The sequence below is a fragment of the Grampus griseus genome (assembly GCF_964374135.1).
Source record: "Grampus griseus genome assembly, chromosome: 9".
Lineage (NCBI taxonomy): Eukaryota > Metazoa > Chordata > Mammalia > Artiodactyla > Delphinidae > Grampus > Grampus griseus.
The window spans coordinates 89,304,005-89,329,151 of record NC_139003.1 but is presented as its reverse complement, the minus strand read 5'-3'; the positions used below and the strand labels follow the sequence as shown (position 1 = coordinate 89,329,151).

Below are 25,147 nucleotides of genomic sequence, written 5' to 3'. Positions count from 1 at the left end.
TGAACCCTCCCAGTTCAAACCCATGTGTTCAAGGGTCAGTTGTAATCTGGCTTTACCTATATCCTAGTAGTTCTAGTTGGTTCTGGAATAATTTTTAGAGTAGGTTGGTAACAAATTGAACTTAAGGAATTTGCATAAAATAATCCTTGGTGCTAACAATCATTTCATGAGACTTCCTGCTTTCACTTCCAATGGATGGCTCCATTGTGTTTGCATATTAATATGGTGCTATTTTCTACTCAATTATTCTTGCAGTCTTGACAAATAATTTAGAAGCATCTTTTTTTTTTAACTTTGTTTATTGAAAACTGGCCCTACAGAGACCATGGAAGCTCTTTGTAGATAATTAGATGACTAATTTTTCTCTCAAACTTTTTTTTATAGAAGCTTTATTATGATACTTATTACTTTGAAAAACATGGTTTATTGCTATAAATGAAATTCGGTATTATATCCAGTAGAGTTAGTTCAGTGTAATTACTGGAAGTGTCAGGAAAAAAATATCCTTATGAGATGGTCCCACCTGAAAACAACATTATAAAGAAGAGCCAGCATATGTATGGAAAATATATCACTCTTCTGTGTCAGGCAGGGGCAGTGGTAAATGTAACATGTGACTTCAGTTAAGGCAGTGGTGGCAAAAGGCTTTAACAAAATTAAAATATATCAAAAACATTGGATTGAATTGATGCTGTTGGTCAAATAGTCTGTGACCCTAAATTACTCAGGCCTACCATGCTACAATGCTAAAGGGTAACAGAAAGTTCCGGACTTAAAATTTTGTTTTTTAGACAGTAAACATGGTCTACGTTTGATTCATTCCAATAGAATACATTTGATCACATTTTTTTTTTTTACACAGCAGGTTCTTATTAGTCATCCATTTTATACACATCACTGTATACGTGTCAATTCCAGTTGCCCAATTCATCACACCACCACCACCACCCCTCAGCCACATTCCCCCTTTGGTGTCCATACATTTGTTCTCTACAACTGTGTCTCAATTTCTGCCCTGCAAACCGGTTCATCTGTACCATTTTTCTAGGTTCCACGTATATGCGTTAATATACAATATTTGTTTTTCTCTTTCTGACTTATTTCACTCTGTATGACAGTCCCTAGATCCATTCACGTCTCAACAAAGACCCAATTTCGTTCCTTTTTATGGCTGGGTAATATTCCATTGTATATATGTACCACATCTTCTTTATCCATTCTTCTGTCGATTGGCATTTAGTTTACTTCCATGACCTGGCTGTTGTAAATATTGCTGCAATGAACATTGGGTGCATGAGTCTTTTTTTTTTTCTTTTTTTCGATACGCAGGCCTCTCACTGTTGTGGCCTCTCCTGTTGCGGAGCACAGGCTCTGGACATGCAGGCTCAGCGGCCATGACTCACAGGCCTAGCCGCTCCACGGCATGTGGGAACTTCCTGGACCGGGGCACGAACCCATGTCCCCTACATCGGCAGGCGGACTCTCAACCACTGCATCACCAGGGAAGCCCGCATGAGTCTTTTTGAATTGTTGTTTTCGCTGGGTATATGCCTAGTATTGGGATTGCTGGATCATATGGTAATTCTATTTTCAGTTTTTTAAGGAACCTCCATACTGTTCTCCATAGTGACTGTATCAGTTCACATGCCCACCAACAGTGCAAGAGGGTTCCCTTTTCTCCACACCCTCTCCAGTATTTGTTGTTTGTAGATTTTCTGATGATGCCCATTCTAACTGGTGTGAGGTGATACCTCTTTGTAGTTTTGATTTGCATTTCTCTAATAATTAGTGATGTTGAGCATCTTTTCATGTGCTTCTTGGCCATCAGTACGTCTTCTTTGGAGAAAGGTCTGTTTAGGTCTTCTGCCCATTTTTGGATTGGGTTGTTTGTTTTTTTAATATTGAGCTGCATGAGATATTTATATATTTTGGAGATAAATCATTTGTCCGTTGATTCGTTTGCAAATATTTTCACCCATTCTGAGGGTTGTCTTTTCGTCTTGTTTATGGTTTCCTTTGCTGCACAAAAGCTTTTAAGTTTCATTAGGTCCCATTTGTTTATTTTTGTTTTTATTTCCATTACTCTAGGAGGTGGATCAAAAAAGATCTTGCTGTGCTTTATGTCAAAGAGTGTTCTTCCTATGTTTTCCTCTAAGAGTTTTATAGTGTCCGGTCGTACATTTAGGTCTCTAATTCATTTTGAGTTTATTTTTGTGTATGGTGTTAGGGAGTGTTCTAATTTCATTCTTTTACATGTAGCTGTCCAGTTTTCCCAGCACCACTTATTGAAGAGACTGTCTTTTCTCCATTGTATATCCTTGCCTCCTTTGTCATAAATTAGTTGTCCATAGGTGCATGGGTTTATTACCTCTGGGCTTTCTATCTTGTTCCATTGATCTATGTTTCTGTTTTTGTGCCAGTACCATATTGTCTTGATTACTGTAGCTTTGTAGTGTAGTCTGAAGTCAGGGAGTCTGATTCCTCCAGCTCTGTTCTTTTCCCTCAAGACTAATTTGGCTATTCGGGGTCTTTGTGTCTCCATACAAATTTTAAGATTTTTTGTTCTACTTCCATAAAAAAAATGCCATTGGTAATTTGATAGGGATTGCATTGAATCTGTAGATTGCGTTGGGTAGTATAGTCATTTTCACAATATTGATTCTTCCAATCCAAGAACATGGTATATCTCTCCATCTGTTGGTATCATCTTTGATTTCTTTCATCAGTGTCTTACAGTTTTCTGCATACAGGTCTTTTGTCTCCCTAGGTAGGTTTATTCCTAGGTATTTTATTCTTCTTGTTGCAGTGGTAAATGGGAGTGTTTCCTTAATTTCTCTTTCAGATTTTTCATCATTAGTGTATAGGAATGCAAGGGATTTCTGTGCATTAATTTTGTATTCTGCAACTTTACCAAATTCACTGATTAGCTCTAGTAGTTTTCGGGTGGCATCTTTAGGATTCTCTATGTATAGTATCATGTCATCTGCAAACAGTGACAGTTTTACTTCTTCTTTTCCAATTTGTATTCCTTTTATTTCTTTTTCTTCTCTGATTGCTGAGGCTAGGACTTCCAAAACTGTATTGAATAATAGTTGTGAGAGTGGACATCCTTGTCTTGTTCCTGATCTTAGTGGAAATGCTTTCAAGTTTTTCACCATTGAGAATGATGTTTGCTGTGGGTTTGTCGTATATGGCCTTTATTATGTTGAGGTAGGTTCCCTCTTTGCCCACTTTCTGGAGAGTTTTTATCATAAGTGGGTGTTGAATTTTGTCTAAAGCTTTTCTGCATCTATTGAGATGATCATATGGTTTTTCTTCTTCAGTTTGTTAATATGGTGTATCACATTGATTGATTTGCATGTATTGAAGAATCCTTGCATCCCTGGGATAAATCCACTTGATCATGGTGTATGATCCTTTTAATGTGTTGTTGGATTCTGTTTGCTAGTATTTTGTTGAGGATTTTTGCATCTATATTCATCAGTGATATTGGTCTGTAATTTTCTTTTTTTGCAGTATCTTTGTCTGGTTTTGGTATCAGGGTGGTGGTGGCCTCATAGAATGAGTTTGGGAATGTTCCTTCCTCTGCAGTTTTTTGGAAGAGTTTGAGAAAGACGGATGTTAGCTCTTCCCTAAATGTTTGATAGGATTCACCTGTGAAGCCATCTGGTCCTGGACTTTTGTTTGTTGGAAGATTTTTAATCACAGTTGCAACTTCACTACTTGAGATTGGTCTGTTCCTATTTTCTATTTCTTCCTGGTTCAGTCTTAGAAGGTTATACCTTTCTAAGAATTTTTCCATTTCTTCCCGGTTGTCCATTTTATTGGCATAGAGTTGCCTGTAGTAGTCTCTTAGGATGCTTTGTATTTCTGTGGTGTCTGTTGTAACCTCTCCTTTTTCATTTCCAATTTTATTGATTGGAGTCCTCTCCCTCTTTTTCATGATGAGCCTGGCTAACGGTTTATCAATTTTGTTTATCTTCTCAAAGAACCAGCTTTTAGTTTTATTTATCTTTGCTATTGTTTTCTTTGTTTCTATTTCAGTTATTTCTGCTCTGATCTTTATGATTTCTTTCCTTCTTCTAACTTTGGGTTTTGTTTGTTCTTCTTTCTCTAGTTCCTTTAGGTGTAAGATTAGATTATTTATTTGAGATTGTTCTTGTTTTTTGAGGTAGGCCTGTATAGCTATAAACTTCCCTCTTAGAACTGCTTTTGCTGTATCCTGTAGGTTTTAGATTGTCACGTTTTCATTGTCATTTGTCTTTAGGTATTTCTTGATTTCCTCTTTGATTTCTTCAGTGATCTCTTGGTTATTTAGTAACGTAGTGTTTAGCCTCCATGTGTTTGTGTTTTTTATGTTTTTTCCCCTGTAATTCATTTCTAATCTCATAGCGTTGTGGTCAGAAAAGATGCTTCATATGATTTCAGTTTTCTTAAATTTACTGAGACTTGATTTGTGACCCAAGATGTGGTCTATCCTGGAGAATGTTCCGTGCACACTTGAGAAGAAAGTGTATTCTGTTGTTTTTGGATGGAATGTCCTATAAATATCAATTAAATCTACCTGGTCTGTTGTGTCATTTAAAGCTTCTGTTTCCTTATTTATTTTCATTTTGATTGATCTGTCCATTGGTGTAAGTGAGGTATTAAAGTCCCCCACGATTATTGTGTTACTGTTGATTTCCTGTTTTACAGCTGTTAGCAGTTACCTTATGTATTGAGGTGCTCCTGTGGTGGGTGCGTACATATTTATAATTGTTATATCTTCTTCTTGCATTGATCCGTTGATCATTATGTAGTGTCCTTCCTTGTCTCTTGTAACATTCTTTATTTTAAAGTCTATTTTATCTGATACGAGTATTGCTCCTCCAGCTTTCTTCTGATTTCCATTTGCATGGGATATGTTTTTCCATCCCCGCACTTTCAGTCTGTATGTGTCCCTAGATCTGAAGTGGGTCTCTTGTAGACAGCATATATATGGGTCTTGTTTTTGAATCCATTCAGCAAGCCTGTGTCTTTTGGTTGGAGCATTTAATCCATTCACATTTAAGGTAATTATTGATATATATGTTCCTATTACCGTTTTCTTAATTGTTTGGGGTTTGTTTTTGTAGGTTCTTCTCTTGTGTTCCCACTGAGAGAAGTTCCTTTAGCATTTGTTGTAGAGCTGGTTTGGTGGTGCTGAATTCTCTTAGCTTTTGCTTTTCTGTAAAGCTTTTGATTTCTCCATTGAATCTGAATGAGATCCTTGCTGAGTAGAGTAATCTTGGCTGTAGGTTCTTGCCTTTCATCACTTTAAGTATATCATGCCACTCCCTTCTGGCTTGTAGAGTTTCTGCTAAGAAATCAGCTGTTAATCTTATGGGAGTTCCCTTGTATGTTATTTGTCATTTTTCCCTTGCTGCTTTCAATAATTTTTCTTTGTCTTTAATTTTTGCCAGTTTGATTACTATGTGTCTTGGTTTGTTTCTCTTTGGGTTTATCCTGTATGGGACTCTCTGTGCTTCCTGGACTTGGGTGGCTATTTCCTTTCCCATGTTAGGGAAGTTCTCAACTATAATCTCTTCAAATATTTTCTCAGGTCCTTTCTCTCTCTCTTCTACTTCTGGGACCCCTATAATGTGAATGTTGTTGCCTTTAATGTTGTCCCAGAGGTCTCTTAGGCTGTCTTCATTTCTTTTCATTTTTTTTTCTTTATTCTGTTCCACAGCAGTGAATTCCACCATTCAGTCTTTCAGGTCACTTCTCCGTTCTTCTGCCTCAGTTATTCTGCTATTGATTCCTTCTAGTGTAGTTTTCATTTCAGTTATTGTATTGTTCATCTCTGTTTGTTTGCTCTTTAATTCTTCTAGGTCTTTGTTAAACATTTCTTACATCTTCTCGATCTTTGCCTCCTTTGTATTTCTGAGGTCCTGGATCATCTTCACTATCATTATTCTGAATTCTTTTTCTGGAATGTTGCCTATCTCCACTTCATTTAGTTGTTTTTCTGTGGTTTTATCTTGTTCCTTCATCTGGTACATAGCCCTCTGCCTTTTCATCTTGTCTGTCGTTCTGTGAATGTGGTTATTGTTCCACAGGCTGCAGGACTGTAGTTCTTGCTTCTGCTTTCTGCCCTCTGGTGGGTGAGGCTGTCTAAGAGGCTTGTGCAGGTTTCCTGATGCGAGGGACTGGTGGTGGGTGGACAGAGCTCAGTAAAACTTTAATCCACTTGACTGCTGATGGGTGGGGCTGAGTTCCCTCCCTCTTGGTTGTTTGGCCTGAGGCAACCCAACAGTGGAGCCTACCTGGGCTCTTTGGTGGGACTAATGGCAGACTCTGGGAGAGCTCACGCCAAGGAGTACTTCCCAGAACTTCTGCTGCCAGTGTCCTTGTCCCCACAGTGAGCCACAGCCACCCCCTGCCTCTTCAGGAGACCCTCCAACACTAGCAGGTAGGTCTGGTTCAGTCTCCCCTGGGGTCATTGCTCCTTCCCCTGGGTCCCAATGCGCACACTACTTTGTGTGTGCTCTCCTAGAGTCTCTGTTTCCTCCAGTCCTGTCGAAGTCCTGCAGTCAAATCCCACTAGGCTTCTGTAAGGTCGGATCTTAACAAACGGCATCACGAAACAGGGGAAGGCTTCAAGTGAGCTTTATTAGGGAGCGCTCCCGGGCGAGGTTCACTGGTCCGAGAGAAAGGGGGCCAGAGAAGTCGCGCCGGGGCGAGGGTTGGGCAAGATTTTATAGGGGAAGAAGGGAAAGGGGTGTGGTGAATCTGGGAGGGCGCAGGGTATTCCTTATTTGGTGGTCTTTTCGGGTATCCTGGGGGACCGTTAGTCCCGCCCCTTGAAAGGCGGGAAGGCTGGGCTGGTTTCAAAGTCCCCAGGTTAGTTTCTGGAACTGGGTGGTCCGGAATGTCTCCAGGGCAGTTTCTGGAACTGGGTGGTCTGGAGAATTTCGTTCTGATGCAACCGGTGAATCTGATTGTGTTCCCCTGCTTCGGGCCAGTTGGCCTTACAGCTTCAAACTCTGATTCTCTACAAATTCCTCTTCCCATTGCCAGACCCCCAGGTTGGGAAGCCTGACGTGGGGCTCAGAACCTTCACTCCAGTGGGTGGACTTCTGTGGTATAAGTGTTCTCCAGTCTGTGAGTCACCCACCCAGCAGTTATGGGATTTGATTTTGCTGTGATTGTGCCCCTCCTACCGTCTCATTGTGGCTTCTCCTTTGTCTTTGGATGTGAGGGTATCTTTTTTGATGAGTTCCAGTGTCTTCCTGTTGATGATTGTCCAGCAGCTAGTTATGATTCTGGTGTTCTCACAAGAGGGAGTGAGAGCATGTCCTTCTACTCCGCCATCTTGGTTCACAGTTTCTTAAAATTTTTTTTTTTTTAAGTGAATTTTTTTAAGGTCGTTTTACTTTTCTGCTTTCATTTTAGTGTTTAAAGAAAGCCTAAGCATTAAATAACAGTTCAAACAGCATCATATGTTTATTATTTTAAATATTATTGAGTAATGACAAGTAACTTCTAATGTTCATCTCTTGTGTTTTGGCTATTAATAACACTTTCTGCCCCTCCTCTATGTTTTTAAATTTGACACGTTTTGTTCTTTGATCTTACCATATTCCTCTTCCTTTATAATTATTTCACTGAAAACATTTAGAAGAAAATAGCCAAGTGTTAAATCTTTAGTGAGAGAAAGATTGAAAGATGTTTTTCTTTTTTTTCTTTTTTTTTTTTTTTGCCGTACGCGGGCCTCTCACTGCTGTGGCCTCTCCCGCTGCGGAGCACAGGCTCCAGACGCGCTGGCCCAGCGGCCATGGCTCACGGGCCCTGCCGCTCCACGGCACGTGGGATCCTCCCGGACTGGGGCACGAACCCATGTCCCCTGCATCGGCAGGTGGACCCCCAACCACTGCGCCACCAGGGAAGCCCTGAAACATGTTTTAAAGTAGAATATCTACTCTATCTGTAAGTGGAAATGTTTAGTTGAAATTTGGTGTAAGTCTATAAAGGGACAGTTCTTTCTGTAGGTGAGATATTTAAGTCTCAAGTCCACAAGGTTGAAAAGTAACAGAAATCATATCATTAATGAATGTTTAAGCTGTGAAATAAAGGAAAGCTAGAATTTTAACAACAGTGTGTTTTTTAAAAGGGCAACTTGAAAATACAAAACTTGAAATGTAGAATGAGCAGCTTTCCAGAATCCTAAATTTATTTTCCCAAATGTTAGTTGTGGAAGTTTCTTGGCTATCGGAACATTTAACATGCTTAACTATAGCTTTAGTTCACATCAGGAGAAAGGATGGTAAAAGGATTTCTCAAGTTGATCCTTTGTGTAGACCATCTTTATGACCATCTAAACTCACTATGTGTTTTTGGATATATTCTTTCATATGCCTAAAAAAGCTGTATGTTTTTCTTTTCAACCTTATTATTTGAATGTCTTAGGATATAGTAGAATAAAACATATATGAGTTATATACATAGTACATATATTTGTTTATAATAATCTGAAATTATTTTATCATTACACATGTATTGGTTTTTCTAAGTCTTCTTTGTTATTAATCACCAGAGTTATGTCATAAAAACCTAAAGCTCTATAGGGACAAATCCTTACATCCTTCTTTCTGACTCTTAAATGGTACCAGAGAATTCTTTTTTTTTTTTTTTTTTTTAATGGTATGCGGCCCTCTCACTGCCATGGCCTCTCCCGTTGCGGAGCACAGGCTCCGGACGCGCCGGCCCAGTGGCCGTGGCTCACGGGCCCAGCCGCTCCGCGGCATATGGGATCTTCCCAGACCAGGGCACGAACCCACGTCCCCTGCATCGGCAGGCGGACTCCCAACCACTGTGCCACCAGGGAAGCCCGAGAATTCATTTTTTAAGGTTAGGATAGGGTCGTAAAAATAACTACCATTATTAAACATCTATAGTTGCTTGGATTGTGCCAAGGCATTAAAATGTATTATCTCGTTTATCTCACAACAACCCTTGAAATGGAAGTATCGATATCCGCCACTACAAAGTGGGAATTCAGGCTGAGAAAGCTTAGTAGCCTGGCCGATATAGACTCCTAAAAGTGCAATGCCGGCAGGCAAGTCTTGAAACTAGCATTCAGACTCCGATTTGAGTCTAGACCAAGCTTTAAAACTCTCTTGTTGGGCTTCCCTGGTGGCGCAGTGGTTGAGAGTCCGCCTGCCGATGCAGGGGCCACGGGTTCGTGCCCCGGTCCTGGAAGATCCCACATGCCGCGGAGTGGCTGGGCCCGTGAGCCATGGCCCCTGGGCCTGCGTCCGGAGCCTGTGCTCTGCAACGGGAGAGGCCAGAACAGTGAGAGGCCTGCGTACAAAAACAAACAAACAAACAAACAAAAAAACTCTCTTGTACCACAACACAAATACATCTTTCTTTCTTTACTTAAGTAGTATTGTTTTGTGATTTACTTACCCACTTTACAATATAACATAGAGATCTATATTTGCTATTTTAATACATGCATAGTATACTTACGTATCATAGTTTACTTCTCTATTCTTAATGGATAGTGTCTTAGTCCATTCGGGCTACTGTAACAAAATGCCCTAAACTGGGTGACTTATAAACAACAGCAATTTATTTCTCACAGTTCTGGAGGCTGGCAAGTCCAAGATCAAGGCGTCAGCAGATTAGGTATTTGGTGAGAGCCCCTTTCTTGGTTCATAGATGGCTGTCTTTATTCTGTGAGCTCACAGTGTAGAAGGGGCAAGGGGGCCTTCTCAAGCGTCTCTTATAAGGGCACAAATCCCATTCATGAGTGCTCTGCCCTCATAACCTAATCAGCTGCCAAAGACTCCCGCCACCTGGGGCATTAGGTTTCAACGTATGAATTGGTGGGCGGAGGGTACGAACATTCAGATGGTAGCAGATGTTTAGATGGTTTAGTGATTTAATTTAGAAATAACAGGGATTTAGCCTTGAATTCGCACATGTGAGTTATAAGTCTTAGGGTTTACTTCCTTAACATGTATTTAATTTAGTATGTTTCCAAGGTGCTCTTTCGTGAAAATGAGATCAGTGTTTTTTTAGACTGTCTTCATTTAAGAATTCTTACTTGTTTGTCTTGACAGCAGCTGTGAAGTTATAATTAATTTACTAAGTAGAATTTTATATTCCAAATGCACACACACACACACCTATAGATGTATATATCATAATATTTTATGATTGAACAAATTGATTATATAATGGTGATATATTGGTAATTTGTATAGTTCTGAAATGTGAACTTTAGTAGAACATGTCACTAGACCTTGCAACCACAAGTTTGAATCAGTGTTTTCCTTGTTCTCTATATGTTAAAAGAAAATTAAAGTATTATATAAGGGAATTATTGCGATACCTTGGTAATATATAGGCTTACAAACTTCTGTGATAACAAAATTATAGGCAAACAATACTAGTAAGTATTCCTTTTAAAAGGTACATTGTTAGGGCATTTTCTAATAATAACTATTATCTGATGGTTTCTGGGCATGACATATAGAATCCCAATATAAATGTCAAATGTTATAAATTGTGAAAAAGTGGATTGGCATTTAATTAGATTGCAGACCATTTGAAACAATAATAAGGATGACATTTAAGGGGAGGTTTCAGCTTCTGAGCAGGTCAGTAGCTGTGTATGATGAGGTCAGTAAATCTAGACGACAGTAGGGTTTTTTAAAAGCTTTGTAAATATACACTTTATTCTTTGTATAATTAACAAGTAGTTTAGAGACTTGACATTCTTATAATGGAAGAAAACCTGCATGTGTGATATTTAAATGATGATATAGAAACATAGGAGTTTAACTTTTTTAGTTTTAAAAGGATTGTTTAATGCAGGTTTAAATGTCGTCTACTTGGATACTGCTCCATATAATATCATATGGTAATAGCCTGTGTTATTAACATTCAAGTAGAAGATTTTTAAAAAAATATGAAATCACTTGGAAGAGTTTTTATGTTAGGCGCAAGCAGAGGAAACGTATCGGTAGATTCTCTTGAACCAAACGCACTTTAGCTGTAATACAAATACACTGATCCTTTGGGTTACCTACCCTCTTGATTCTTCAGACAGCTTTCCACTCTTTGTTACCTCTCTTCTTATGTTGGTGTATTTTAGGATCACTCCTTCTTTTCATTAAGACAGCTCTCTGACTTGCTTCCCAGACTCATAAGAGCTTGATTTTCTGGGGGCTGTGTCAGGTCAGTAGTAAGTAGTCATGCTGTCTAAGATTCAGTAGGCCATAGTGAAGACAGAGAGAAATGTCAAATAATGGTGTTGTAATTAGCAAATATTTTCAGCAGAAATTTAAAAATGCAGTCGTCAGTTAAAGTCTGCTCAAAAGTCTGTTTAACTGTTGCCACAAAATTGTTGTATAATAGCTACAAAATCTGAGTTGCATGCAATAAGCATTTATTGCTTATACGTCTTGGGGCCTGTGAGGGGCAGCTAGGTGACTTGGCTGACTTTGGCTGGGTTTACTCCACACTAGGCTAGCTGGCTTTAACCATAGTTAATACTCTGTTCTTCATGTCTCTAATCCTGCAGCAGGCTATTCTGAGCTTGGTTTCACAGTGAAGGCAGAGGCACAAGAGAGAAAATAGCCCCGTAAGTGTGGCTCACCAAAGCAACCCAGCCACAGTGCGATACTAAATAGCAAAGGATATGGCTGCAGAAAGAGATGAAGGATTGGGGCCGATTACGCCATCTATCACAAAGCCAAGTTGGGAACTTGACAACAGAAAAAAAGAGTTAATGAGCTTTTCTTTTTAATTCCCAATGGCCTAATCTCCCTTCTTGAATCCTAATAGTGTGTATTAAATTTTTAAAATATTTGTTTGTATTGGGATATAGTTGACACATAACATTATATTAGTTTCAGGTGCACAGCCTAACTTTTTTTTTTCTTGTGATGAGAACTTTTAAGATTTTCTCTTTTAGCAACTTTCAGTATACGGTATTGTTAGCTGTAGTCCTCCTGCTGTACATTACATCCCTGGACTTACTGTCTTATAACTGGAAGTTTGTACCTTTTCACCATCTTCACCCATTTCTCCCACCCCTTACCCCTCACCTCTAGCAGCCACCAATCTGTTCTCTTGTATCTATGAGTTTGTTTTGTTTTGTTTTTTAGATTCTACATATAAGTGAAATCAAAGGCTTTTGTTTTCCTCTATCTGACTTATTTTACTTAGTATAATGCCCTCAAGGTCCATCCATGTTGTCACAAATGGCAGGATTTCTTTCTTTTTTTGTAGCTGAATAATATTCCATTATACATATACACCACATTTTCTTTATCCATTCATTTGCCATGGACCCTTAGGTTGTTTCCACATCTTGGCTAGTGTAAGTAATGCTTCAGTGAACATAGGGGTGCATATATCTTTTCCAGATAGTGATTGCATTTTCTTCAGATTGCTGAATCATACGGTAGTTCTGTTTTTAATTTCTTGAGGAACCTCCATACTGTTTTCCACAGTGGCTGTAGCAGTTTACATTCTCACCATCAGTGCACAGGGTTCCCTTTTCTCCACATCCTCTCCAGTACTTGTTATTTCTTATCTTTTTCTTACCAGCCATTTTAACAGGTGTGAAGTGATGCCTCTTTATGGTTTTGATTTGCATTTCTCTGATGATTAGTGATGTTGAGCACTTTTTTATGTACCTGTTTGCCATCTGGGTATCTTCTTTGAAAAATGTCTTTTCAGATCCTCTGCCCATCTTTCAGTCAGACTGGTTTTTGGCTGTTGAGTTGTATGGATACATGATTTGCAAATATTTACTCCTAAGTGTGTATGAAATTTTTATGGCATATGACTATCAGCTTCATAGCCCAAAGAAGATAGAAATTCATTACTATGATAATTTACTTAATGATTTTAATTAATGTTAATTTACTTTTAAAAATTATGAGCCTTTTTCTGTATGGCCTTATTTGATGACATATATTTATTCCCTTATCATATATTGTATTCTCGAATCTTTGTTGTCCTAAACTTGTTTACATTACCACAAGCATATAATATTAATTTTTCCCCTCTCCTATTTTTCCTTATGTCTTTCATTACAAAATATACTTTCATTTATGTCTTCCTTTATTTCAGAATGTGAACAAATAAAACAAATAGAATTTTCCATGTCAACTCCAGAAAGTACAAGAAGTAATAAGAGACTTGAAAAGAAACTGGGCATTTGGATCAGGCCCCCATGAGTTTTCACTGCCATGTTAGCACTTTGATACCATGAGGGTTTTTTAAATATATAATTCAGCTTTTCTAGGTGTTGCCATTGACAGGATTAGTCTGAATTACCTGGTCCATTTTTACCGGAATTGGAAGTGATCTTAAAACTATAGAGCTTTTATATCTTTTCAAGCATCTTAGTGATCAAGAAGGTATAATCTTATCCCTGTTTCAAGGTATAGGAATATAATTTAATTCTCTAATGTATACTTCAAATTATACTATTTTAAAGTATGTTTCTGGGAGAGAAAGTTGTCAGCATTTAGTCAGGGTTAGGCTGTGATTCACTCAGAGTACCCTGTTCCCTAGTATACAAATACTTATAATGTCATACAAATACTTATAATGACAAAGATATAGCTACACTTACAAATAAGATAGAAAGAAAACCTATATTTACCTCCTAGGGCTGCCATAGGTATCAGCCTAGCGTGACACGAGGCAAGATGGCCTTGCAAATGGAACCAAAGCCAAAACACGCTCAGGGATTGGCTCTTGCAATATCCAGTGTGATGGGATCTCTGAGCCACCAGCATTAGACGTGATTTTAAATTGCAGAGCTGTGGTGGTAGTGGTCGGGAGGGAGGCATGGTTGAAAGGGCAACTATAAAACCCCCAGACAACAGGGACAAATGGAGTACCCATAGAGGAAGACAGTTTTCACAGAGGAGCCTCTGAGAGCTTTCAAGGTACTAGGCTAGTTCTCATATTTCTTCTGAATTTTATGACATATTTGTAACTTCAAGCTGCTGAAAAGCTGAAAATGTATTGCTGTCTACCTGTAGCTTGTGTGCTCCTGCTCTCTCTTATCAGCAGAAAAACAGCAGTCTTAATTTGAAAAAAATGACAAAACAAACAAAAAGACACTTTCTTTTAAAAGTTAGGATGCAAACTAAAATTCAGTGCATTTGAGTATAAAAGAACTCATTTGCATCTTAGAAATTACTGATTGTCTTTTCCCTTTACTGTATCAAGCACATAGCAGCTAACTTGTGGGCAGCCAACTTTTACTAAACTCACTAGTATGAACTTGTGCCAATTTAGATTATTTTCTGAGACATACCTAAAAAAATGGTACATATGGAAAGTGTGATAGGGCTACAGAAAATGTTTCTCCTTTGTGGACAGCCTTTTAAAAAAATCAGTTTTCAATGTCTTAGGGTAGGAATTGCTAATCTAGGAGTTCTGTGAAGGGTTTTCAGGGGATCTGTGAACCCCAGGAAATTACAAAATGTTATTTTATATGAGTTTTTTCTGGAAAAATGTTGTAACAGGTTTCAAAGAGGTCTGTGACCCCTCCCCTCAAAGTAACCGAAAAATATCTGGAAAATCTCTCAAATATTTGGAAATTAAATAACATACTTTCAAATAATCTCTGGGTCAAAAGGGAAATATAAAAATATATTTTGAATTAAATAAACATGACAATATACCATATCAAACTTCCTGGGATGCAGTTAATTTAGGGAAATACAGCATTAAATGCTTATATGGGGGGCAAAAAAAAAAGATCCCAAATTACTGTTCAAATATTCCACCTCAAGAAACTAGGGCAAAAGAAGACAAATTAAATCCATAGCAGTTTAATTTTCTTTTTAAATTTTCTTTATAATTTTTTTGGCTGAGTTGGGTCTTCGTCGCTGCACGCGAGCTTTCTCTAGTTGCGGTGAGCGGGGGCTACTCTTTGTTGCAGTGCACAGGCTTCTCATTGTGGTGGCTTCTCTTGTTGTGGGGCGCGGGCTCTAGGCACGCGGGTTCAGTAGTTGTGGCATGTGGGCTCAGGCAGTTGGGGCTCGGGGGCTCTAGAGCACAGGCTCAGTAGTTGTGGCGCACAGGCTTAGTTGCTCCGTGACATGTGGGATCTTCCCAGACCAGGGCTTGAACCTGTGTCCCCTGCATCAGCAGGCGGATTCTTTTTTTTCCCCCTAATTTAATTAATTATTTAAGTAATTAATTTATGGCTGCGTTGGGTCTTTGTTGTGGTGCGCGGGCTTCTCACTGTGGTGGCTTCTCTTGTTGCAGAGCACGGCCGCTAGGCACGTGGGCTTCAGTAGTTGTGGCACGCGGGCTTGGTAGTTTGACTCGCAGGCTCTAGAGCTCAGGCTCAATATTTGTGGCGCACGGGCTTAGTTGCTCGTGGAATGTGGGATCTTCCCAGACCAGGGCTAAAACCCATGTCCTCTGCATTGGCAGGCAAATTCTTAAGCAGTGTGCCACCAGGGAAGCCACCCTCCCCCCCTCCCCCCCCCCGCCGTAGCAGTTAACAGAAGGAAATAATAAAGATGAGAGCAGAAATCAAAGAGTTGAAAACAAAACCAATAGAGAAAAATCAATGAAAGCAAAAGCCTGTTCTAGAATTACATGTGACTTCTGTAAAATCAATGTACATGTAGGGGAAGAAAGACTTCCCCTCCACCCTTCTAGGTTTGATGGCTGGGTCTATGAAATAAACTGACAATAGGCAAGTTAACAGGAGAAAAAGAATACAGATTTATTAATTTTTTAATATTGTGTACATGCATTAGGGCATCACAGTATAAAAAAAGTGAATTCCCAAAAAGGGATGAAATTTGAGAGCTTCTACACCCACATAATAAGGAACATATTCCCCATGTTGTACAATATATCCTTGTAGATTATTTTATACGTTAGAGTTTGTACCTCCTAATCCCCTACGCCTATCTTGCCCCTCACCCCCACTGGTAACTATTTATTTGTTCTCTGTATCTGTTAGTCTGCTTCTTTTTTGTTACATTCACTAGTTTGTTATATTTTTTTAGATTCCACGTATAAATTATATCATACAGTATTTGTCTTTGATTTATTTCACTTAGCATATAGATGTTTCATTTCTGTTAATTCAAAACGTATATAAACCCTATCTTTGCCAAGAATCCTATTTAGTTGGGAAATCTAATTTCTAACTGTAATCATTCTAATAACCTTAAAAGAGTAACAGTAATGACAAGGAATATTGCACTCCGGGGAGTTTAGATCCTCTTCCTTCCTTTCTTAAGCGTACAAATAAAATGCTTCAAGAAAATATTAATAGTTTGGAGTTTAGTTACAAATCAGTGAGAGAAATACTTTGTCGTCTTGTGAAGATTTCTGTGTGCTCATTTGGAAAAGTCTCAAGGTATATTATTAGGCTAGAAAAAGAAGGTGAAAATACTACATTTAGTAGTCCCACCTGTAAATAAGATAGATATATAAAATAAATGCTGTTTTATAAAGGCTTTTCTATTTCCTTTTCCTTTTTTAAACAGAAGACCACAAGAAAGTGTTAGTGTATGACCTTGGAGGATTGGACTAAGGATGTGCAGGGAGAACTTTTGTTTTTCAGTTTATACTTTCCAGTTAGCTCTGTTTCACTTTTTACGATACGCACGTTTTTAACAGAAGAAAGAATTTAATTAGCAGCCAAAGGGATTGATCACAATCAGTGGGGCTGAGGAGGCAGGTGCAAGTGGCTTCAAAGCCAACAGAAGTCTGGTAGATGTTTGAAGCAGTTTTAGTTGCAGACTTTGGTTATATCACGGGGAAGTGGCACCTTCTGCCCAGGGCCTCTAGTTCTAAGCACTCTGCCTTTTCAGTCTTGCTTATATGCCCGGATTCCTGGATACTGGGAGACTAGAGACTGACTAAATGCTCTGGCTTTCCTAGAATTCCTGTGAGCCCATCTAATATCCTTGAAACTCTAACCTCAACTCTAGATCATGCCAGCCCTTGCAGGATGTAGTGAGGGCTTTGGCCTTCACTCTCAGTGAGAGGGAAGCCGTTTCATGGTTGAACACCGAAGGAGGAAATCTAACTCTAAAGGAAGGATTGAAATGCAAAAAGGAATAGTAAGCACAAACAATTGGTAAATATGTAGGTAATTCTAAGCCTTAGTCTCATAAAATAAGAAATAATAGTGACTAGTTTGGGACATGCAAACAAAAACACCCCCTAAAATACAAGTCCACATCAAAGCTTACAATGAGGAAAGGATAATGAATTTGAAACCATTCTAAAATGCTTGTGTTATTCAGGAGGACTGTAAAGCCATAGATTCTTTGACTTAAGTTGAGTATGAATTTTAACAATTTAATTATGCCACTGAAAGAAGAGAAATAGAATGTATAAATTCTAAGTTAATTGATGGGGAAAATGGGTAAAAAAAAAAAAAAGGTACCGGTTCAGTAAAAAGTTGAAAAGTAAACAGAATAAAAAGAAGCAAAAAAAAAAATCATATAAAAAGTTCATAGTAAGATGGATTCCAAATATATCATTGATCACAGTAAATGTAAATAGACTAAACTGGCCAGTGACATTTCTCAAGTTGGATAGAACTAATAATTAAATTTAGTTTTGTGTGATGTACCTAGAACCTAAGGACATATAAAGAATGAAAGTAAAAGACTGGAGAAAAAATATTTCAGGCAAATAGTAATTAGACAAAAGCTGATATAACTATATTAACAGCAGGCAAAATAGACTCTAAAGCAAAAAGCATTATTAGGGGTTGGGGAGAGGGTGGTCATAAAATGAGAACAAGAACAATTTACTAGGAGGGTATAAGAATTATGATACACCTTACGACACAGCCTCAGACTAATAAGACAAAGTGGATGGAATTTCACAGAGAAATTGACAAATCCACTCTCAGAATGGGAAGTTATGGGGTTAAGGAGGTCAATCAGGCCACCGCAGAATGGCAGAGCTACTTCCTTAAGACTTCTCAAGACGCAGGAAGGAAGAGATATGGGGATGTATGTATATGTATAGCTGACTCATTTTGTGATATAGCAGAAACTAACACACCGTTGTAAAGCAATTATACTCCAATAAAGATGTTAAAAAAAGAAAAAGACTTCTCAGACAGTCATAGTCATTTGTGGCAAACACAAACATAGAATGACATCACCAGATTTTGCAAAATAAATTTGTAGTTTAGATAATCATTGCTCTCAATCAGGTAATTAACCTTTTTTTTTCTGGTTTGACATTATAAACAATGCTATTAAGATTAATATTTAGAGAGAGGCTCATTAGCTTGGTGCTCAATAATACATTGGGTTGGCCAAAAAGTTCGTTCAGGTTTTTCCATCAGATGTTACAGAAAAACCCAAAGGAACTTTTTGGCCAACCAATAATTTTATATTATTAAGACTAGTTAAATTGAAAGTTACCTTTAGACTATATATAAAGAACTTCTTTGCTATGAAAATTAATAATGCATACAAGATTATAGGTTTAATTGCATTAGAATTTATATCTCAAAAACTGTGAAAGTACTAGTCTATATACAAATGTATAAACTACTAATTATTTTTAAAAAATTTTTGACTAGCTTAGGCCTTAATAGTGGGATTCTGAGATTTTAGTTTGTCTGTATCCCTAAGGGTAATAAACTTATTTCTTTCGGAAATTCTGTGGTTTGAAATTCAATGTGTATGAAACCTAAATTACCTTGAATCAAAGGGGTCTTATTCTCTATAATATATGTATATGAAAAGAGTTTTCTTGTTGATTAGTAAATTAGTCTTAGTATTCATTATTGGAAAATGGAAAAGGTCAGTATACCTGACAACGAACCGTTTTCTCTTCTTCAAAGAATTAATATACAGACTTATGATTCTAAGTTAAATTAACAAGGCCAGTGTTTTAGGAGCCAGTGATCAGTCATGGGTAGGTGGAAACTCCATCTGTTGTTCAAAAGCGTAAGGTTCTTTGAAGAAAAAAAAAAGTAAAAACTCCAAGTGATCCATTCCTAGCAAATTGTGTTTGCCTTCCCTACCCACTGTAGTTATCAAATCCCATGTGCCAGGTGGAGTTTTTGACATAAAGGACAGGAGCTTGGGAAAAGATATAGAGGAGGTTGATGAGAAAGGTAGGTTGATGAAAGGGTCTTCTAACAGTAATACAGGGTGTCTCAGCAATACAGCTTTGAATTACAAAGCTATATTTGATTCCTGTGTGCTGGTTTTACTCACCTCTTGTCTGTAAACAAGATTTGATTTCAAGCTTTTTAGTTATATGTTAATTGTCCATAAGGGAACCCATCTCAAGTTGTCATCTCTTTGATATTAGATCTGTGTGAAGGTTTAGTCTGATGTCAAGATGTAGCATTACCATTGAATCTATTCTGTAGTTGAATGTACCTGTCCTTATTTTCAGTTAGACAAATATGTAGTAACACCTCTTTTTTTTATCAAGTAGTCAAATATTTGACAAACTCAACTGTCTGAAATATAAATAAGAACCAGAAAAGAACTAAAAACATCCTTTGAACTTCTAGAATTGATGTCACAGTGTCCATGCACTAAAATATAAACTTAATTTATGGGGAAGTCTCCTAGCTTGCATGTGGTTAGTCCTCTAGCTTCCCACTTCGCAGCAAGTTAGACCAAGATGAGGGGAGATAAGATCAAAAAGGGGAAACTGACACCTTAAGAATAAGATTAGGATTCTTGAAATCATCAAAATTTAAAGGAAAAGGAAAAGGAAACACAAAATTTCAAGAGATATGGTAACCTAAAGCTGTTTAATGAGTGAAGGGGCAAGCAGCCATATATACCCTACGAAGCTCTGATAGAATTACTTTTAAAATAAAGATGTGTAATAGCACAAAAACACCACTCACTAGTGAACACATACAAAGGTTAAGTAGAATTTGACTTCTTAAGGTATAAGTTCAGTGTGTCTTATTTATGAAACCAGAAAAGTATTGACATACAGTGTAGCGAGATTTTCGTAAAAATATTTTCTGATAGTTTTAGCACCTAAGAAAATTAATTTTATTTGTCAGGGAAGTTTAGTTAGGTTGACATGCCAGGAAAATGAAGAATTGCTGTGTAAACCTGTGGATTTGTCCTCTGCTATATAGATTTGCAGAAACATGCCTATGTCTGAATTTCAAATGCAATTCAATTTCTAATGTATTACAAACTGTATTTAGTGTCAGGGATGTTAGATAGTAATTTAATTGTGAATGTGTGTGTGTATATATTTTTAATGCGATTAATTGGCATGTTATAATAAGCTAAGTGATATTTAATTATAATTCTTTTATTCTTTACTCTAAACCAGGTAATCTATGATGAAAGCATTTGATAAGTAAATATAAATAAAAATTATTTTAATCTGTGTCACAGATTAGTAGATCAAAAGAGATTATCTTTTCCAGAAATCTTCTTTTGGGGAAGTAAACAGTAACCAAAGCAGTTTATTTTCTTATATTATCTTAAATATTTCAGGGATGGAATTGTACATCTTTCATTTTTATAATGGAGGAAATTATCTTGTATAACACTTTCTAAGTGTATTCTACAAATGAACCTTTTAGATTGTATGGAATTCTACAGTGCTTTTTAGTAGTATTCTGGTAATTTTGCACGTTATGTAATGCTTCATACTATTTTTTAATATTTTTGCTTTATTTCTTTCCAGTTTTTTTTCTGAGACAAAACTGCTGCACAGACAAATCTGCTTTTTTTTTGTTTGTTTTTTTACAGTTAACACTATACCGTAAGCACCTCCCATTGTTGTTTGTTCCAGCATGTGAATTGTTTCATATACCCAACTATTCTCTTATTCTTAGACATGTAGTATTTTCCAATTTCTCTGTTTTATAAATAACATTATCCTTGTGCATATAGCTTTACTATTTTCTTAGGATACATTTCTGATAGCGGGCTATGAAAGGATACAGCAGTTTTGAGGCTCTTGGAATATATTGCTTATCAGCGTCTCTTGACCTAGAAAGCATTTAGGTGAACCATAGAATACCCTTAGAATCATTGGCCCAGATGTCCAGGAAAACTCATATGACATCACTCAGGGATTACAAATAGATTTCATCTCCTGTGTCTAAGAGATTTGTAGTCGCTACCTGGAGCACTGTGTTACGAGGCCATAACAGGGCCACAGTTGATTACTGATGTCTTCTGTGTGTGGGGGTGGGGGTGGGGGGTGCAATTGGAGAGTTAGCTATTTGCCCTTTATACACTCCATTAGAATAAAAACATTAATAATACTTTGCCGTTTGCGTGTAATTTTTTTTTTTGCTGTGAACTCCAAAATTGGATAAAAAGCATGCATTAGGTCAAAAGAATTTGTTCTAATATAAATATGACATTACCTTTTAAAATTTGGTAGTTGTAATCCAAATACACTCACCACTTTCAGAAAAATAAGCATAGATACAACCATAACTGAAGGTTGATCAGAGCTTATTTCAAAGTTTTTGTTAAAATATCTGATTTAATATAAAAATGTTTTGACTTGTTTTTATTCAGGAAGCATTGTAGATTAGTATACATTTCGCATTGTTCTGTTTTAAACCTATGAAATTCTAATACATAGGTTTTTCCTCATTTGTTTTACATACGATTGCAAGAAATGTTTAGAAGAATTGTGACCAAATCCATATAAAAAGGAGTTATCCTGTACCGTTGACATTTCTTAGCAGTAATGGAAATTACGGATAAATAGAACACTAGTGGTATTTCCATAATATCTGGAAAGTAACTTAACCGTATGTAACCATAACTAATCCGTAATATATTTTCTTGTTCTTTTTAGACATTCTTCTAAATCACCAACTTTATAATTTCCCCAAAAGTAATTTTCAGTAGATTATCTGAATAGAAATTTAAAGCTCTCATCCAACTCATCTCTTGAATCGTCAGTTTTATTTCTTTTACTTGTAGCCCTCAGCTCTGATGTTAGGGCGATCTTGAGGTCATTTCATCTACAAATTAAAAATTATATAAAAACGTTCTTCATGTTAACAGTATAACTTATCATCGTTTCAGGACTTTAATCTCAGTTGTTTCTCATGCATTGAATTCACACAAAGTTCCTAGTGAGCAGATGTACAGAATTAGAATTTGTGAAAAATACTTTCTTCAGATAATTAAACTTAAAAAGGAATAGTAAGTCTTGTTGTTTGCACATAGGAACCATTTTAATTATTAAGGATTCCTTTAGCCTTGGGAGTCCCTTTCTTTTCGTGTGTGTGTGTGTGTGTGTGTGTGTTTGAAAACTCAAATGCTGCTCTTTTGCTTTCTGACGTCTTTCCAGGCTACATTATTAAATAGTGTAGCATGATGCACCAGTATGTACATTTCTCATAGTTTAGAATATTGAATCTCTTACTGCTTTTACCTTTCTAGTTCCCTAGTTCCTAATGCTTCACAGCCAAAACTGTGTTTTTGCACCTCCATACAATTTTATTCGTCTCAAATAATGTGAACTTTGAAAAAGCAGCAATGAGGAACCATTATTCTGGCCCTTCAGTTATTCAACAGATACCTAATGAGCATCTTCTACTTGCTGAATGTACACGTGAATTCGTGAAAAATAAGTTTTAAGGAGATCAGATGAAGGAAATAGCTTGAAAAAGTAAAAGTTAAAATGGCTGAAGATGGCTGGAGGCTTCTGAAATAGAGAATGCCTACTCTGGACAAGATGCTTTCTTACCATAAGCAAAAAGGAGCCAAAATAATTTAGTCTGTACCTCTAGATAGTTTCAGTGGCTTTTGTTTCCAGTTCCTCAGCCCTAGTCTGTGCCTGTAGTCCCTCACCAGTACTGAGTGAGGTAGAGCTTGGAGGAGTGGATTGTAGGGGAAAGGACTAAGCAAAGGATAAGTGAGAAGAAAATGAGAACCAGACATAGAATTGTCTGGAGATAAAAATGGTAATGCCTTGGGACTTTCCTGGTGGTCCAGTGGTTAAGACTCTGTGCTTCCACTGCAGGGGGTACAGGTTCCATCCTTGGTTGGGGAATTAAGATCCCGCAAGCCGCGTAGCCAAAAAAAAAGGTAGTGCCTTACATTGCTAAGGCATTTTACAGTTTACAAAGCATACTTTGGTCTTGACTATATTGTTAGTTTCCTGTTGCAGATAAAGAAATCGAAGCCACAGTTACTCAGCAAGTGGTAGAGAAAAGCTAGATTCCCAAGTCTAGTGTTCATTTTATTGCAGACATTCTAGGAACAATAGGAGAATGGGTAAAACAAACTCAGATAAATTCATACAATGGAATATCACACAGCAATAAAAAGGAACAAACATGGGTGAAAACCAGTAACATTATGCTGAGTGGAAAAAGCTTTACATTCATATACCCAAAAAAGCTTTATGTAAAGATATAGAATAGATTAAACTAATCAGTGAGATGAAGTCAGTGGTAACAAATACAGTGATGTCTTCAAGTTATTTTGAGATGCATCAAAAATATAAAATGGGGGCTTCCCTGGTGGTGCAGTGGTTGAGAATCCACCTGCCAATGCAGGGGACGTGGGTTCGACCCCTGGTCTGGGAAGATCCCACATGCTGCAGAGCAGCTAAGCCCGTGCACCACAACTACTGAGCCTGAGCTCTAGAGCCTGTGAGCCACAACTACTAAGCCCACCTGCCACAACTAGTGAAGCCCCCGTGCCTAGAGCCCGTGCTCCGCAACAGGAGAAGCCACTGCAATGAGAAGTTCGTGCACCGCAATGAAAAGTAGCCCCTGCTCACCACAACTAGAGAAAGCCCGCGCGCAGCAATGAAGACCCAACACAGCCAAAAATAAAGAAATAAAATAAATTTATATTAAAAAAATAAAATGGATAGAGGGATGGATAACATAAGCAAGTGTTATAAAATGTTGTAGGATCTAGGTGGTCAGTATGTGGGTGTTCACTGTGCAAGTCTTTAAGTGTTCATAATAAAATGTTAGAAAAAATAAATTGTACCTTACTTTTAGTGGTTTTGAAAATATGTGTGAGCAAAAATAAAAATTTTTTCCCAAGAAGAACACAGCAGGAGGCAGCAGGAGCTGGTAAAAGACTGAATAATATGTGAAATACTGTCTTTGGAACTCGTTAAAAATATCTTTCCATATTGTCTGTGAATGTAGCCCCACTTAAAAGCCAAGACTTATCAAACCAGAAGAGTGGGGTTGAGTGGGAAGTGGGATGGAGGACCTTTCTGGAGTGATGTGGTTAGCATTACACAAGTTAAGCAGTTTACCAGATCTCAATGAATTGTACACTAAATGTCTGCATTTCATCACATATAAATTTTACCTTAAAAGTAAAAAAAAAAAAAAAAAAAGGAAGTAAATATTGAATTCCAGTTAATTATACACATGCTTAACTGTTTTGGGGTTAAGTATACTGATCTCTAAAACTTATTTTGAAATGAATCAAAAATATAAAATGAGTTGAAGATAGGTGATAGGTATGTGATATAAAACAAATTGTAGAGTGTTAATCGTGAAGTCTAGGTTATCAGTATATGGGAATTCACTATATAGTTTTTATAACTTGAAGGGGAAGAAGACAAGGAACTAAGTAAGAGTCCAGGTATTGAAGCAATCATCTATATAAATATTGAATTGATTAAGAGTTTTTACAGGAGTAAGTAGCAGTGAACACACCTAGGGCCCAGATCTTGGTCTCTAATACCACTTCCCACTAAAAGAAACCAGAACTTTTTGGAAACATGGCAGATGCCAGATAAAAGTATTGTTAACAATGTAAATTTATGAAGTCGATGACTGAACTGAGGTTTTGTAAAAGAGTAGTGCTATGCTTAGGAAATATCCACTGAAATGGGACAAAGGGCCATAATGTATGTATGATTCAGAAAAAAATATATGCATATACGTGTGTGTGTGTGTGAAAGAGAAGGAAAGACTATGAATAATAAAGCAAATGAGATCAAATGTTAGCAATAGGTAAATCTGAGTAAAGCATAAATGGGCGTTCCTTGCACTATTTTTATTTTTGTAACATTTTGTAAGTTTGAAATTATTTTCCCCAAAAAGTTTATGACAGGAGTGGTGCTGGAGAGAAACAGGGTGATCCACTTAGCTGAGGTGTTGGACTGATTCTATTCTGTACTGTCAGGCCAAGATAAG

At 37.4% G+C, this 25,147-nt stretch overlaps 1 protein-coding gene across 1 annotated transcript in view; it reads left to right on the top strand.

Annotated features, from left to right (window-relative positions):
• Positions 1-25,147, top strand: part of COG5 (component of oligomeric golgi complex 5) — a 285,669-nt gene that overhangs the window by 217,051 nt on the left and 43,471 nt on the right. The window lies entirely within an intron of this gene.